The sequence below is a fragment of the Oncorhynchus mykiss genome, chromosome 23 (genome assembly GCF_013265735.2).
Source record: "Oncorhynchus mykiss isolate Arlee chromosome 23, USDA_OmykA_1.1, whole genome shotgun sequence".
Lineage (NCBI taxonomy): Eukaryota > Metazoa > Chordata > Actinopteri > Salmoniformes > Salmonidae > Oncorhynchus > Oncorhynchus mykiss.
This window is the reverse complement of record NC_048587.1, coordinates 51,717,981-51,732,828: the sequence shown is the minus strand read 5'-3', so window position 1 is coordinate 51,732,828 and position 14,848 is coordinate 51,717,981. Positions and strand designations below refer to the sequence as shown.

Sequence of the window (14,848 nt, the reverse complement as noted above, 5' to 3'; positions counted from 1 at the left end):
ATTCAAAAAGCACACGGAGTGAGTCCATGCAACTTATGATGTGACTTGTTAAACACATTTTTACTGCTAGACTTATTTAGGCTTGCCATAACAAAGGGATTTAATACTGATTGACTAAATACATTTTAGCTTTTTATTTTTCCATTTGTAAAACTTTTCAAATTAACAATTCCACTTTGACATTATGGGGTATTGTGTTCAGGCTAGAGACACAAAATAATTATAATTAATACTGTAACACAACAAAATGTGGAAAAAGGGGTGTGAATATACTTTCAGAAGGCACTGTATTTGTAGATGAGTGATTCATCAGTCAGACTAAAATGTAACACACACTTTCTCTCACAGTTCACACGCACACATTGTCCCTATAGACTTAGACTAGCACAAAGCCAGCAGAACTGAAGAACCAACAACGCCACATATCACAATGGACCCAGATCAACAAGAAACAAAGCAGTGCTTTCAGTGTAAAGGGAGACGGAAGCCAAACCCTAAAAGGGTTCACAGCGCGTTGGGCCATCTCCTGAGAACTGACCCAGTAGACATGGCAGGCCAGTCCAGAACACCCTCTACTCACCCGGAGTAAAAAGGACTGCATGGCCAGGATACTGCTGACAGACAAAGGACTATTAGAGGTATGACTCTCAGGGTATTATGTTACTTCTATAGACCAGACCAGGGGTCTAGGAGGCACAGGATGGTTCGGCCCTCTAATGGAGTGGCCAAGGTTAACACAGAGGAGGCCACTGAAAAGACAAAGAAGGAATGCCGTCATCTCTCCCCAGTGGCCGTAGGCTTGAGAGATACAGAACGGAGAGAGAGAACAATAGAGAACCACTGAACTGTGAACAGGCCAGAGCATTTCTTTCTGACAGACCAGCTGCACACTGCACATCACTCAGCACAATGTGTTTTGAATACATAGGACTCCTCTAGTGAGTAGTCTACAGTATTGCCCAACTACGTGGCCAGTCAAAGCAGTGGTGGTGTGTCAGAGCCAGAGGTGAAGGGAATTAATGCAATCAGGGTTAATGGTTAATCATGTCTGCATTGAAACCTTTATCAAAGCAGACAAGGGACAATCAGACAGGAGGAGGGACAATTCAACTCACAATCCAGTATCTATGAAGTGTAAACACTGCAACCTAATTTACATATTGTAAACAAAAACACTCCCCTAAAACATTGTTCGATTTGGTTGAAGAGAAAAGTGACTGAAGATGACCTCAGATTGTATCTTGGGAATGTGACTCACAATGAGAAAATGACATGATTTCTAGTCATTTCTTTTGAGTTCAGACATGCTAATTAGGTACTTCTCCACGTCCATTGTCTAAACGCTAGTCTCTAAACGCTTGTCAATTAAACCCAGGCTTCTGGGTAAAAACTGTACTGTATAAGCTATTTGTGCAAAATGATACAAGATTGAAAGTGCTTCAGTGGGGTTGGGCGATTTTTGGGGAGACCTCTTCTACAATATGCTACTCCAAATATTGTGATATCCAATATAATCGTTTTGCTCTGGTACTGACTAGATCATCCTAGACTGTGCCATTTTTGTTTTTATTTAATATATCAGTTGCATTCTCATTAAATAATCGTAGTATGGAGAGAAAAAAAGGCTTAGTTAATTAAATTAGACTTGATAAAACTGCACAGTTTGGATTCGTAGAGTTTAAATAGAGTTCAGTCTCACACTTCACGATATATCATCAATGTCAAATATCACAATATTCAACTGAATTCTATAAAATCGGCCCAACCCTATGCTACAGTACAACCAGTAGAACAAATCCATCTTGTCAAGCAGAAGCTGAACACATCAGCCTGGAGTGTTGTTGAACCACAGATGCATATGTTCACAAGGCTCCCGAGTGGCAGAGCTGTCTAAGGCACTGCATCTCAGTGCTAGAGGCGTCACTACAGACCTTGGTTCGAGTCCAGGCTGTATCACAACCGGCTGAGATTGGTAGTCCCATAGGGTGGTGCACAATTGGCCCAGCATCGCTGGGGTAGGCCGTCATTGGAAATAAGACTTTGTTCTTAACTGACTTGTCTATTTAAATAAAAAATACAAAAATTGACATCCAAACCAGTTATTTATCTCTGCATTTGTCAAATTGTATGGAAAGTAACCAACACAGGGGTGCTTTTGTAATGCACAGTACAGTATCAGATGCATCTCAACAAAGCAAGAACCAGCTTTTACGGAGTATCAGCCTACTTATCCCTGGCTAAACGCTGTCCTTTAAGGCATGGCCCAAGCCATTTGATGGGGTTGTAACCCACTCCACTAGGGTTACAGATCAACAGGAGAACCCTGTAGGTAGCTCAGAGGACGCTCAGAGGATTACAACCTAGCGACGACAAGAGCTGAAATGCTGACGCCTTTCAGAGTTAGGTAGCTACAATATCAGCTAACAGGGTTCAGGCCACTTCAGAAACACTCATTCAAATTCTAGCAGGTGAAGTCAGCTAATGCCTATAAAACAAAGTTCAATAGGAAAAGTTCAAACCTCAAGAAAGTATAAAGAAGTCAATTTTCAAGTTCAACTGATTCTTACTTCCATGTTGAAAAGGGTTCAGATAAGTTCATGTCCTCAGCAAGACATGTCTAACTTAAAATGCATCTGCTTCCAGTTCAGGAGAAAGGTAGTTCCTGTAATTTTGCAAGACACAATATCCCTTCTATGGGACTCCAGTACTATCCAAGATCAACAGGAGGGAAAATAACCAAGACGAGTAACCTGCTATCAACCACAAGAATATGCACACACACACTAAGGGATACACTTCCCCAAGGAGGTCCTCCTGAGTACGGCTGGGTTTTTGTTCTACCTGATCATTAAGATGCACGCACCTTGTGTCCCAGGTCTAAATCAGTCATTGATTAGAAGGGAAGAATATAAAAAAAGCAGTGGAACTGACTTCAAGGTCCAGATTTATATTTGAGGGGCCGATAACTGAAACTGGCTACTCAAGTCACACAAGGTTTCAACAGTTTCAAAAGTTTGAATAATTCATATTGAATTACCGAAGAGAGTTTAGACCTCATCACCCACTGACACCCAATCCAGCCAACGTGTGTATAAAAATATCTCTAGATCTATGTGTCTTGAGTTCTGCGAGGCTATAAAGGTCACTGGGTTGAATGTTCAACTGGGGGTCAAAGGCTTGCATCACGTGAGGACTGATTGAGCTAACACCCTTGAGATAATACTTAATTCATTACGTTATCCAAAATACTTAATGAAAAATAGCATAATTAAAATGTATTGTTAAAAGATTGAATGGCCATTAAAATCATATTGGTGATTATGAGACTTATGGGCCTACATTGCATTGTGAGCCTCAGGCAGAGAGGTCAGACCTATTGGTTCTGATGTGCAGCAAAGTCTGTGGACAAAGTAAGTGGACCCTTCAAGCCCAAAATGGCAAGTCTTCCTCTATTCATACCCAGTCTCCTATAGGCAGTCACTTGGGTGAAGGTAGGTAGGTAGGTAAGTAGATAGGTGGACTGCAGCATACTCAAACAATTTACATTTGCATTTCCTGCCTGGTTTAGAGGGGAACAGGTAGATCTACACATAGTCCACACAAGAACACTACGTGGTCCACACAAGAACACTACGTGGTCCACACAAGAACACTACGTGGTCCACACAAGAACACTACGTGGTCCACACAAGAAGACTACGTGGTCCACACAAGAAGACTACGTGGTCCACACAAGAAGACTACGTGGTCCACACAAGAAGACTACGTGGTCCACACAAGAAGACTACGTGGTCCACACAAGAAGACTACGTGGTCCACACAAGAAGACTACGTGGTCCACACAAGAACACTACGTGGTCCACACAAGAAGACTACGTGGTCCACACAAGAACACTACGTGGTCCACACAAGAACACTACGTGGTCCACACAAGAACACTACGTGGTCCACACAAGAAGACTACGTGGTCCACACAAGAAGACTACATGGTCCACACAAGAACACTACGTGGTCCACACAAGAACACTACGTGGTCCACACAAGAACACTACGTGGTCCACACAAGAACACTACGTGGTCCACACAAGTAGGAAACCTTCAGTCAAATTTGGCATATGAGGCAGCTAATGATTATGGGCTATGGGTGTACAGCCCTAGAAATCATCCTGAGGACTTGCCACTTTAACTGTTGAATCGCTGGGGAATTTTTTCGGCACCTCTAGAAATTCGACACGATCTGACTGTGAAATACGCCTGAAGTCAGCTGTTTTTACAAGAAGCAGCCTCTCGTCAATGTGTCTGAATACACCCTCCCTCAAATGCTGCAGACTGTAGGGAGATCATGACCTCAGAGTAGTGCAGAGCAGAACTGGGCAGGTAGCCAGCAGGAGGCTCTGCCTTCACAACACCCAAGCAGCAGTCACCACCAATCACACAGCTTCAATTAGAGTACAGTCAGAGTCCCAACATCTGAGGGCAAAGGTCAGAGGCTGTCTGCTCTGCAGTGCAACCCAACACAAAGCCAAGCTCATGTCACCATGTCTCAATAATTTTGTTTATAATAACAGTTGCTACAAGAAGGGGGGTATAATCACTGAACTTTGAGAAAAGTATTGACGAAATAAATGGAAACCCTAGCAGAAGTTAGAGGCTTTACTAGTGGTTGATGCTGTTTACAGTACTTGGCCTACACATGATGACTCAATTGCCTAGATGCAACACAATACCATGTCCTGTAATTATCCATCAGGTCCAATCAAAATCACTCGGGTGATGCGATAAAGTGACACCCATCTACTGAGGAACGAGTGGCGTGCCAAATATGATAACAGGCTCAGGGCACAGAGGTAATGAACTGGAAAATAGACAATTTGGCAAGGAAAGGGGAGGAAGGGGGTGAGAGAGAGTGAGAGAGATATGAGGGAAGGGGGTGGGATAGAGAGAGAGAGAGGGATAGAGAGACAGAGAGAGAGGGGGGAAGAGAGAGATGGGAGGGAAGAGAGAAAGAGAGGGGGGATAGAGAGAGAGCGAGAGAGGGGGGGAGAAAGATGGGGGAGAGAAAGAGAGAGTTGGGGAAGCAAAAGAGGGGGGAAGAGAATGGGAGAGGGGGGGAAGAGAAAGGGAGAGGGGGGGGAAGAGAGAGAGAAGGAGAGAGGGAGGAAGAGAGAGAGGGGGGGGAGATAATCTGGGAAAGTTTTTAATAGTAAACACAAGCATCAACTCAGTACTGTCAGACAGAATGACTCCAGGCTAGTTTGTTGGCTTTGGTAAACTTCTAATCATGCTAAAATGCCATGGGGTGGATGATGATGCTCAAGGTTTTCCCATGTAGAGTAATGTTAAAATAACCTGTCTTCCTATTGGAGCACTGACGCATTACACCCCATCTGCCATTTCTAAATCCTACGGGACATTCTATCTACTGCTTTAGGGAACTAGTTATTTGGAGCATGTATGCCCCCCCAGTAAACCACTTCATAATCGCAAATAATTATTGCATTTAAGCCTATTTCATGCTCAATTAAAGTCCATTAAAAAAATTAGGAATCGAAAAGAGGAGGAAAGTCCCTCAAATGTCTTCTCTCTCGCTCGGGATGGCAGAACTCACAACAATAACTTTTTACTAGTCACATATTTTCAGCTTCAATGAATGCAGCCAGTACACGCTACAATAGAAGTAACAAAGATGAGCCAGAGCAATACATTAACCCTGTAGGTCATTGATTTAAAGTGGCAGGCAACAACTTTCAGACAGGCAGATCACCTAAGGTGATGTTCAATTGTTGTAATGATGGGAGTCTTATCAAAACTAACCCAGTTGATAACACCGTTTTAAACACAATGAATATGTCTTCATCGGCGGTGGGCTGAGTTACAGACACGATAAACAAACATGGGAAGACTAGGCTGTATGGTTGAGTTAACGCACAATAGACTGCGCTCTCCTATATTGAGGAACCAGCAAACTAACTGCCCCTACACGACGAGTGCAAGGCGCTGAGATTGTTCCACAAACATATTTTATATTCAAATGAGATGTAAATTCTTATTTTTCCTTTTACTAATGTTGTTCCCCAATTCAAAAGGTATTTGAACGTTGTATGAAATATGTTTAAGCGTTATGATCGTCAATAACAATTCTCATATATATTTATAAATGTAATCAAGACAAATGTAATCAAGCCAATACTCAGCAGTTCAAATCACACAATTACAAATATGTCCAAAATGTTACCTTGATTGCTGGTAGTCCAGACTGGGAAATTGAATAAGAGAAAGTTGAATTTCAAAATTGAGTTCCGAACAGAGCAGGATTAGTCTAAATACACAACCGCTTTTAAAGGACAAAGGATACAGTCCTTTTACAGAATACGATATTGCTAAAATCGTTTTTTAATCTGACTACTTCATCTCCAAAGTGTTATGAATTTCCCACGACTCCAACAATAAGGTAGGCTATGATATCGGTCCACAGTCCCAATGAAGCCTACGTCCGTCAAGTTTGCAGTGCTGTGGCGCACAAAACACCGAACAGTCAAGAGAGAAAGAGGCGAAGCGAGAGGGATAAGGTTAACTTCTCCCAAAATATTTTTTCTCCGGGAGGTGGCGTTTTTTCCCGCTCACCAATCCTAGAGTTTTAGTATGGAGGTTAACGTGTGTTTCGAATTTGGTCAACGCAAATACAATAGTTTATTTGCTCAGTGTGGCTTATTTATTAGAATATACGTTTCGCAATGGTTAGGTTGTTACGAGTGTACTGATATAAATAGGACACGTAACATCCCGGAAACTTTGAGAAAAAAATAACATTTTATTGTAGTGCCCGTTGTTCACACGCGTAACTGCCCTCTCATTGGCTAAAATAGTCCCACCTGATCTTGCCTCCGCCAGACCGCCTTGCATTTTTGAAGACATTTCTTTCCATTATTAGAGCGGACACTAGAGAATCTTGCCAATATAATGGATAATCTGTGGCACAGCCCTTTCCACTACTTCCTCTGCGCTCACCACCCTCCCATCCCATGTCGCGGTTTAAAGGGCCAGTACACAATTTCCTGACTGTCACAAAGGAATAAATGTGTATCAAGTTACCATGGGTATTCAACCTGAGGTGAAATACTGCAGCAGGTCCGTGAAAATATCTATGAAAACAATTTACATAAGAGGAAAAATAAGTATTTTATTTCAAGGTTCTTATGAATACTGCTAGCAACAACATCATTATTATTCCATCCCTACAGTACAAAAGAGGAGAATAACTAATACCTAATACCAGTGCCATCGGCTGCTGCTAAGCTTTCTTGACTTGGAAGTACATTTTTGTCAACACATGGCGAACCTTTGTTTAATTAACCAGCTAAACGGCTACTATTAGCAGAAATCACAGTAGGTTGGTGTGTAACAGTACAAATTTAGACCGTCCCCTCACCCATACCCGGGCGCGAACTAGGGACCTTCTGCACACATCAACAGTCACCCTCAAAGCATCGTTACCCATCGCTCCACAAAAGCCACGGCCCTTGCAGAGCAAGGGGAACTACTACTTCAAGGTCTCAGAGCAAGTGACGTCACTGATTGAAACGCTATTTAGCGCCCATGCTAACTAAGCTAGCCGTTTCACATCTGTTACACTCACCCCCCTTTGACCTTCCTCCTTTTTTTTTTTTTTTTTTTTTTTTTTCCCGCAGCAACCAGTAATCCGGGTCAACAGCATCAATGCAACAGTACAAATTTAGACCGTCCCCTCGCCCATACCCGGGCGCGAACTAGGGACCTTCTGCACACATCAACAGTCACCCTCGAAGCATCGTTACCCATCGCTCCACAAAAGCCGCGGCCCTTGCAGAGCAAGGGGAACTACTACTTCAAGGTCTCAGAGCAAGTGACGTCACTGATTGAAACGCTATTTAGCGCCCACGCTAACTAAGCTAGCCGTTTCACATCTGTTACAGGTGGAACCTTAATTGGGGAGGATGGGTCCCTGTAGCAACAAAAGGTTAATCATCTTCATATTCACAAACATCACCATCACCATTATTATCACCATCATCATCATCGTCTTCATACTCATCATATTCACCACCATCACCATACGGGTCGGCAGGTGGCCTAGTGGTTAGAGCTTTGGCCCAGTAACCCAAAGGTTGCTGAATCGAGTTGACAAGGTAAAAAGCTGTCATTCTACACCTGAGCAAGGCATTTCCCCAGGCGCCAGAGATATGGATGTCAATAAGGCAGTCGCCTGGTACCTCTCTGATTCAGAGGGGTTGGGTTAAATGCGGAAGACACATTTCAGTTGAAGGCATAATCATTGCCATATTACAGAAAGCAGGCGACCAGAAAAATGATTTTCTTTTTTAATTTAGAAAATAATGTATTTTGATCATCATCACATCAGATCAACTGACCACGTGGTGCAAGGACAACAACCTCTCCCTCAACGTGGTCAACGTGATCAAGACAACGGAGATGATTGTGGAAAAGGTTGACCGAGTACGCCCCCATTCTCATCAACGGGGCTGTAGTGGAGCAGGTTGAGAGCTTCAAGTTCCTTGGCGTCCACATCACCAATAAACTGACATCGTCCAAGGACATCAAGACAGGCGTGAAGAGGGCACGACAAAACCTATTCCCCCTTAGGAGACTGAAAATATTTGGCATGGGTCCTCAGATCCTCAAAAGGTTCTACAGCTGCACCATCGAGAGCGTCCTGACAGGTTGCATCACTGCCTGGTATGGCAATTGCTCGGCCTCCAACCGCAAGGCACTACAGAGGTTAGTGAGTACGGCCCAGTACATCACCGAGGCTAAGCCTCTTGCCATGCAGGACCCCTATCCCAGGAGGTGTCAGAGGAAAGCCCGAAAATTGTCAAAGCCTCCAGTCACCCTAGTCATAGACTGTTCTCTCTGCTACCACACGGCAAGCGGTACTGGAGCGCCAAGTCTAGGATATAGCCTCGCTATTGTTATTTTACTGCTGCTCTTTAATTGTTTGTTACTTTTATTTATTTATTTTTTAGCTATTTTTCTTAAAACTGCATTGTTGGTTAAGGGCTTGTAAGTAAGCATTTCACTTTAAGGTCTACACCTGTTGTATTTGGCGCATGTGACAAATACAAATTGATTTGATTTGATTTGATATTCTGCCCAGTGCCCAGTGCCAGTAAAGCATCATGACACCTTCAAGTGATTTAGTTTTTCTCAGCATAGTCTAATGAAGAATATATTTAATAAAACAGAATACATCCTTCGCACTAAAACACACAATATATTAAAATAAGTCCTGGTAGATACAATAAGTTCTGTATGTGTGCCATTTGGGTCATTCTGAAGGACCCACAGTCAAATCCACCACTCTGTCTAGTAGCTGATTGAAATGCCGTTTCCCCTAGCACAGTACGACAACATGATAACAAAAATCTATTCTGAGAGAAAATTGATCATCTCTAGAGGCTTGATATCATCAAAGTTATTTATGTTGCATTGTTCCATAACCTTCTGTCAAATCGATCAGCATAATTTTTTTTGATCAATCGTAAGTGAATCATAAAGACTATAAGAGAAAAACACTGAAGTAAAAACAAAATGTGGCACTGTTGGTTTAATCACTTTTCCAATGAAATACATATATTACTTATATGTATATATATATATATATATATATATATATATATATATATACAGTGCCTTGCGAAAGTATTCGGCCCCCTTGAACTTTGCAACCTTTTGCCACATTTCAGGCTTCAAACATAAAGATATAAAACTGTATTTTTTTGTGAAGAATCAACAACAAGTGGGACACAATCATGAAGTGGAACGACATTTATTTGATATTTCAAACTTTTTTAACAAATCAAAAACTGAAAAATTGGGCGTGCAAAATGATTCAGCCCCCTTAAGTTAATACTTTGTAGCGCCACCTTTTGCTGCGATTACAGCTGTAAGTCGCTTGGGGTATGTCTCTATCAGTTTTGCACATCGAGAGACTGACATTTTTTCCCATTCCTCCTTGCAAAACAGCTCGAGCTCAGTGAGGTTGGATGGAGAGCATTTGTGAACAGCAGTTTTCAGTTCTTTCCACAGATTCTCGATTGGATTCAGGTCTGGACTTTGACTTGGCCATTCTAACACCTGGATATGTTTATTTTTGAACCATTCCATTGTAGATTTTGCTTTATGTTTTGGATCATTGTCTTGTTGGAAGACAAATCTCCGTCCCAGTCTCAGGTCTTTTGCAGACTGCATCAGGTTTTCTTCCAGAATGGTCCTGTATTTGGCTCCATCCATCTTCCCATCAATTTTAACCATCTTCCCTGTCCCTGCTGAAGAAAAGCAGGCCCAAACCATGATGCTGCCACCACCATGTTTGACAGTGGGGATGGTGTGTTCAGCTGTGTTGCTTTATGCCAAACATAACGTTTTTCATTGTTGCCAAAAAGTTCAATTTTGGTTTCATCTGACCAGAGCACCTTCTTCCACATGTTTGGTGTGTCTCCCAGGTGGCTTGTGGCAAACTTTAAACAACACTTTTTATGGATATCTTTAAGAAATGGCTTTCTTCTTGCCACTCTTCCATAAAGGCCAGATTTGTGTAATATACGACTGATTGTTGTCCTATGGACAGAGTCTCCCACCTCAGCTGCAGATCTGATCATGGGCCTCTTGGCTGCATCTCTGATCAGTCTTCTCCTTGTATGAGCTGAAAGTTTAGAGGGACGGCCAGGTCTTGGTAGATTTGCAGTGGTCTGATACTCCTTCCATTTCAATATTATCGCTTGCACAGTGCTCCTTGGGATGTTTAAAGCTTGGGAAATCTTTTTGTATCCAAATCCGGCTTTAAACTTCTTCACAACAATATCTCGGACCTGCCTGGTGTGTTTCTTGTTCTTCATGATGCTCTCTGCACTTTTAATGGACCTCTGAGACTATCACAGTGCAGGTGCATTTATACGGAGACTTGATTACACACAGGTGGATTGTATTTATCATCATTAGTCATTTAGGTCAACATTGGATCATTCAGAGCTCCTCACTGAACTTCTGGAGAGAGTTTGCTGCACTGAAAGTAAAGAGGCTGAATAATTTTGCACGCCCAATTTTTCAGTTTTTGAATGTTAAAAAAGTTTGAAATATCCAATAAATGTCGTTCCACTTCATGATTGTGTCCCACTTGTTGTTGATTCTTCACAAAAAATTACAGTTTTATATCTTTATGTTTGAAGCCTGAAATGTGGCAAAAGTTCGCAAAATTCAAGGGGGCCGAATACTTTCGCAAGGCACTGTATATATATATATATATATATATATATATATATATATATATATATATATATTACTTCATGTCAGACACAGCAAAACGTCTGTCCTCTTAATATAAAGGTTTGTTTTCAGGTAAGGTAAAAAATAAAATAATCTCCACACCCAACCCCCAAACATCTTCCAGCAGCTATAGACGGTGCCTGGACACAATGCTTTGATGTTGGTACCACTACCCTGGGATATATGATTACTTTCTTGTGTGCCCTCTGTTATGTTTTGTCATCAGAAATGGGCTGTGTGTGTGTCAAATCAAATCAATTGTTATTCATCACATGCACCGAATACAACCTTACCATGAAATGCTTACTTACAAGCCCTTAACCAAGCCCTATGCTGATTTATTTTTAAAGAAAACATTGGCACATTTTTTTTTTTTAAATGTAACAAATTAACACAATAAAATAACAATAACGAAGCTATATAAATGGGGTACCGGTACCGAGTCAATGTGCGGGGGTACAGGTTAGTTGAGGTAATTGAGGTAATGTGTACATGTAGGTAGGGGTAAAGTGACTATACATAGATAATAAACAGTGAGTAGCAGCATCTTTAAAAAAAGGGGGTCAATGCAAATAGTCGGGGTAGGCTTTTGATTACCTGTTCAGCAGTCTTATGGCTTGGGGGTAGAAGCTTGCCACCCCTTTTTCTGTAGTCCTCGATCAGCACTTTTGTCTTGCTCACGTTGAGGGAGAGGTTGTTTTCCTGGCACCACACTGCCAGGTCTCTGATCTCCTCCCTGTAGGCTGTCTCATCGTTGTCAGTGATCAGGCCTACCACCGTTGTGTCAACGACAAACTTAATGATGGTGTTAAAGTTGTGTATGAACGCGCAGTCATGGGTGAACAGGCAGTACAGGAAGGGACTTAGTGATGAGCTTTGAGGGAACAATGGTGTTGAACACTGAGCTTTAGTCAATGAACAGCATTCTCATGTAGGTGTTCCTTTTGTCCAGGAGGGAAAGGGCAGTGTGGAGTGCAATGGAGATTGCATAATCTGTGGAACTGTTTGGGCATTATGTGAATTGAAGTGGGTCTAGGGATTCCGGGATGATGGTATTGATGTGAGCCATGACCAGCCTTTCAAAGCACTCCAGATGTCTGTGCTTTGGGGCGGTAGTCATTTAGGCAGGTTAACTTGGCATTCTTGGGAACAGGGACAATGGTGGTCAGCTTGAAACATTTAGGCATTACAGACTCAGTCAGTGAGAGGCTGAACACATCAGTGAAGACACTTGCCAGTTGGTCAGCGCAAGCTCTGAGTACGCATCCTGGTAATCCGTCTGGCCCTGGGGCCTTGTGAATGTTGACGTGTTTTAAGGTCTTACTCACATCGGCTATGGAGAGCGTGATCACATAGTCATCCGGAACAGCTGGGGCTCCCTTGCATGGTTCAGTGTTGCTTGCCTCAAAGCAAGCATTGAAGGCATTTAGATCGTCTGGTAGGCTCGCGTCACTGGGCAGCATGCGGCTGAGTTTCCTTTGTAATCTGTAATAGTTTGCAAGCCCAGCCACATCCGACAAACGTCAGAGCCAGTTTAGTAGGATTCAATCTTAGTCCTGTATTGAATCTTTGCCTGTTTGATGGTTCATCGGAAAGCGGGATTTCTTATAAGCGTACAGATTAGTATCCTGCTCTTGGAAAGTGGCAACTCTAGTTTTTAGCCCGGTGCAGATGTTGCCTGTAATCCATAGCTTCTGGTTGGGATATGTACGAACGGTCACTGTGGTGTCAACATCATCGATGCACTTATTGATGAAGCCAGTGACTGATGTGGTAAACTCCTCAATGCCATCGGATAAATCCTGGAACATATTCCATTCTGCACTCGCAAATCGGTGACGTCACTTGCTCTGAGACCTTGATGTAGTGGTTCCGCTTGCTCTGCAAGGGCCGCGGCTTTTGTGGAGCGATGGGTAACGATGCTTCGTGGGTGACTGTTGTTGATGTGTGCAGAGGGTCCCTGGTTCGCGCCCAGGTATGGGCGAGGGGACGGTCTAAAGTTATGCTGTTACACAAGTCACTGGTACTTCCTGCTTGACTTTTTTTCTTGTAAGCAGGAATCAAGAGCTTTGAAAAGCTGTGTGTGGAGTAAAGGTGGTCTAGCATTTTTTTTCTTCTGGTTGCACATGTGACATGCTGGTAGAATGAGGTAAAAATAATTACTAGGTAAAATGGCCACTAGAATCGCAGTTTCTGAGTGAGCATACTCTTGTTTGCTTAAGGCCTTATACAGCTCATTGAGTGAGGCCTTAGTGCCAGCATAGGCTTATGGTGGTAAATTGACAGATGAAAAATATGGATGAAAACTCTTTTGGTAAATACAGTGCCTTGCGAAAGTATTCGGCCCCCTTGAACTTTGCGACCTTTTGCCACATTTCAGGCTTCAAACATAAAGATATAAAACTGTATTTTTTTGTGAAGAATCAACAACAAGTGGGACACAATCATGAAGTGGAACGACATTTATTGGATATTTCAAACTTTTTTAACAAATCAAAAACTGAAAAATTGGGCGTGCAAAATGATTCAGCCCCCTTAAGTTAATACTTTGTAGCGCCACCTTTTGCTGCGATTACAGCTGTAAGTCGCTTGGGGTATGTCTCTATCAGTTTTGCACATCGAGAGACTGACATTTTTTCCCATTCCTCCTTGCAAAACAGCTCGAGCTCAGGGAGGTTGGATGGAGAGCATTTGTGAACAGCAGTTTTCAGTTCTTTCCACAGATTCTCGATTGGATTCAGGTCTGGACTTTGACTTGGCCATTCTAACACCTGGATATGTTTATTTTTGAACCATTCCATTGTAGATTTTGCTTTATGTTTTGGATCATTGTCTTGTTGGAAGACAAATCTCTGTCCCAGTCTCAGGTCTTTTGCAGACTGCATCAGGTTTTCTTCCAGAATGGTCCTGTATTTGGCTCCATCCATCTTCCCATCAATTTTAACCATCTTCCCTGTCCCTGCTGAAGAAAAGCAGGCCCAAACCATGATGCTGCCACCACCATGTTTGACAGTGGGGATGGTGTGTGAGCTGTGTTGCTTTTACGCCAAACATAATGTTTTGCATTGTTGCCAAAAAGTTCAATTTTGGTTTCATCTGACCAGAGCACCTTCTTCCACATGTTTGGTGTGTCTCCCAGATGGCTTGTGGCAAACTTTAAACAACACTTTTTATGGATATCTTTAAGAAATGGCTTTCTTCTTGCCACTCTTCCATAAAGGCCAGATTTGTGCAATATTCGACTGATTGTTGTCCTTTTGACAGAGTCTCCCACCTCAGCTGTAGATCTCTGCAGTTCATCCAGAGTGATCATGGGCCTCTTGGCTGCATCTCTGATCAGTATTCTCCTTGTATGAGCTGAAAGTTTAGAGGGACGGCCAGGTCTTGGTAGATTTGCAGTGGTCTGATACTCCTTCCATTTCAATATTATCGCTTGCACAGTGCTCCTTGGGATGTTTAAAGCTTGGGAAATCTTTTTGTATCCAAATCCATCTTTAAACTTCTTCACAACAGTATCTCAGACCTGCCT

General features: G+C 42.5%; 1 protein-coding gene across 2 annotated transcripts in view; it reads right to left on the bottom strand.

Moving 5' to 3' along the window:
- LOC110502954 (cdc42 effector protein 4) overlaps positions 1-6,999 on the bottom strand; it is a 35,124-nt gene extending 28,125 nt beyond the window's left edge. The window contains exon 1 of one of the 2 annotated variants that reach the window (XM_036960766.1): positions 6,873-6,999. The gene's annotated coding sequence lies outside the window, so the exon portion shown is untranslated. Of the gene's footprint in view, positions 1-6,235; positions 6,747-6,872 lie in introns of those variants that run through there. The other variant, XM_021581301.2, reaches the window with a different exon arrangement.
- Positions 7,000-14,848: the final 7,849 nt, after the last annotated feature.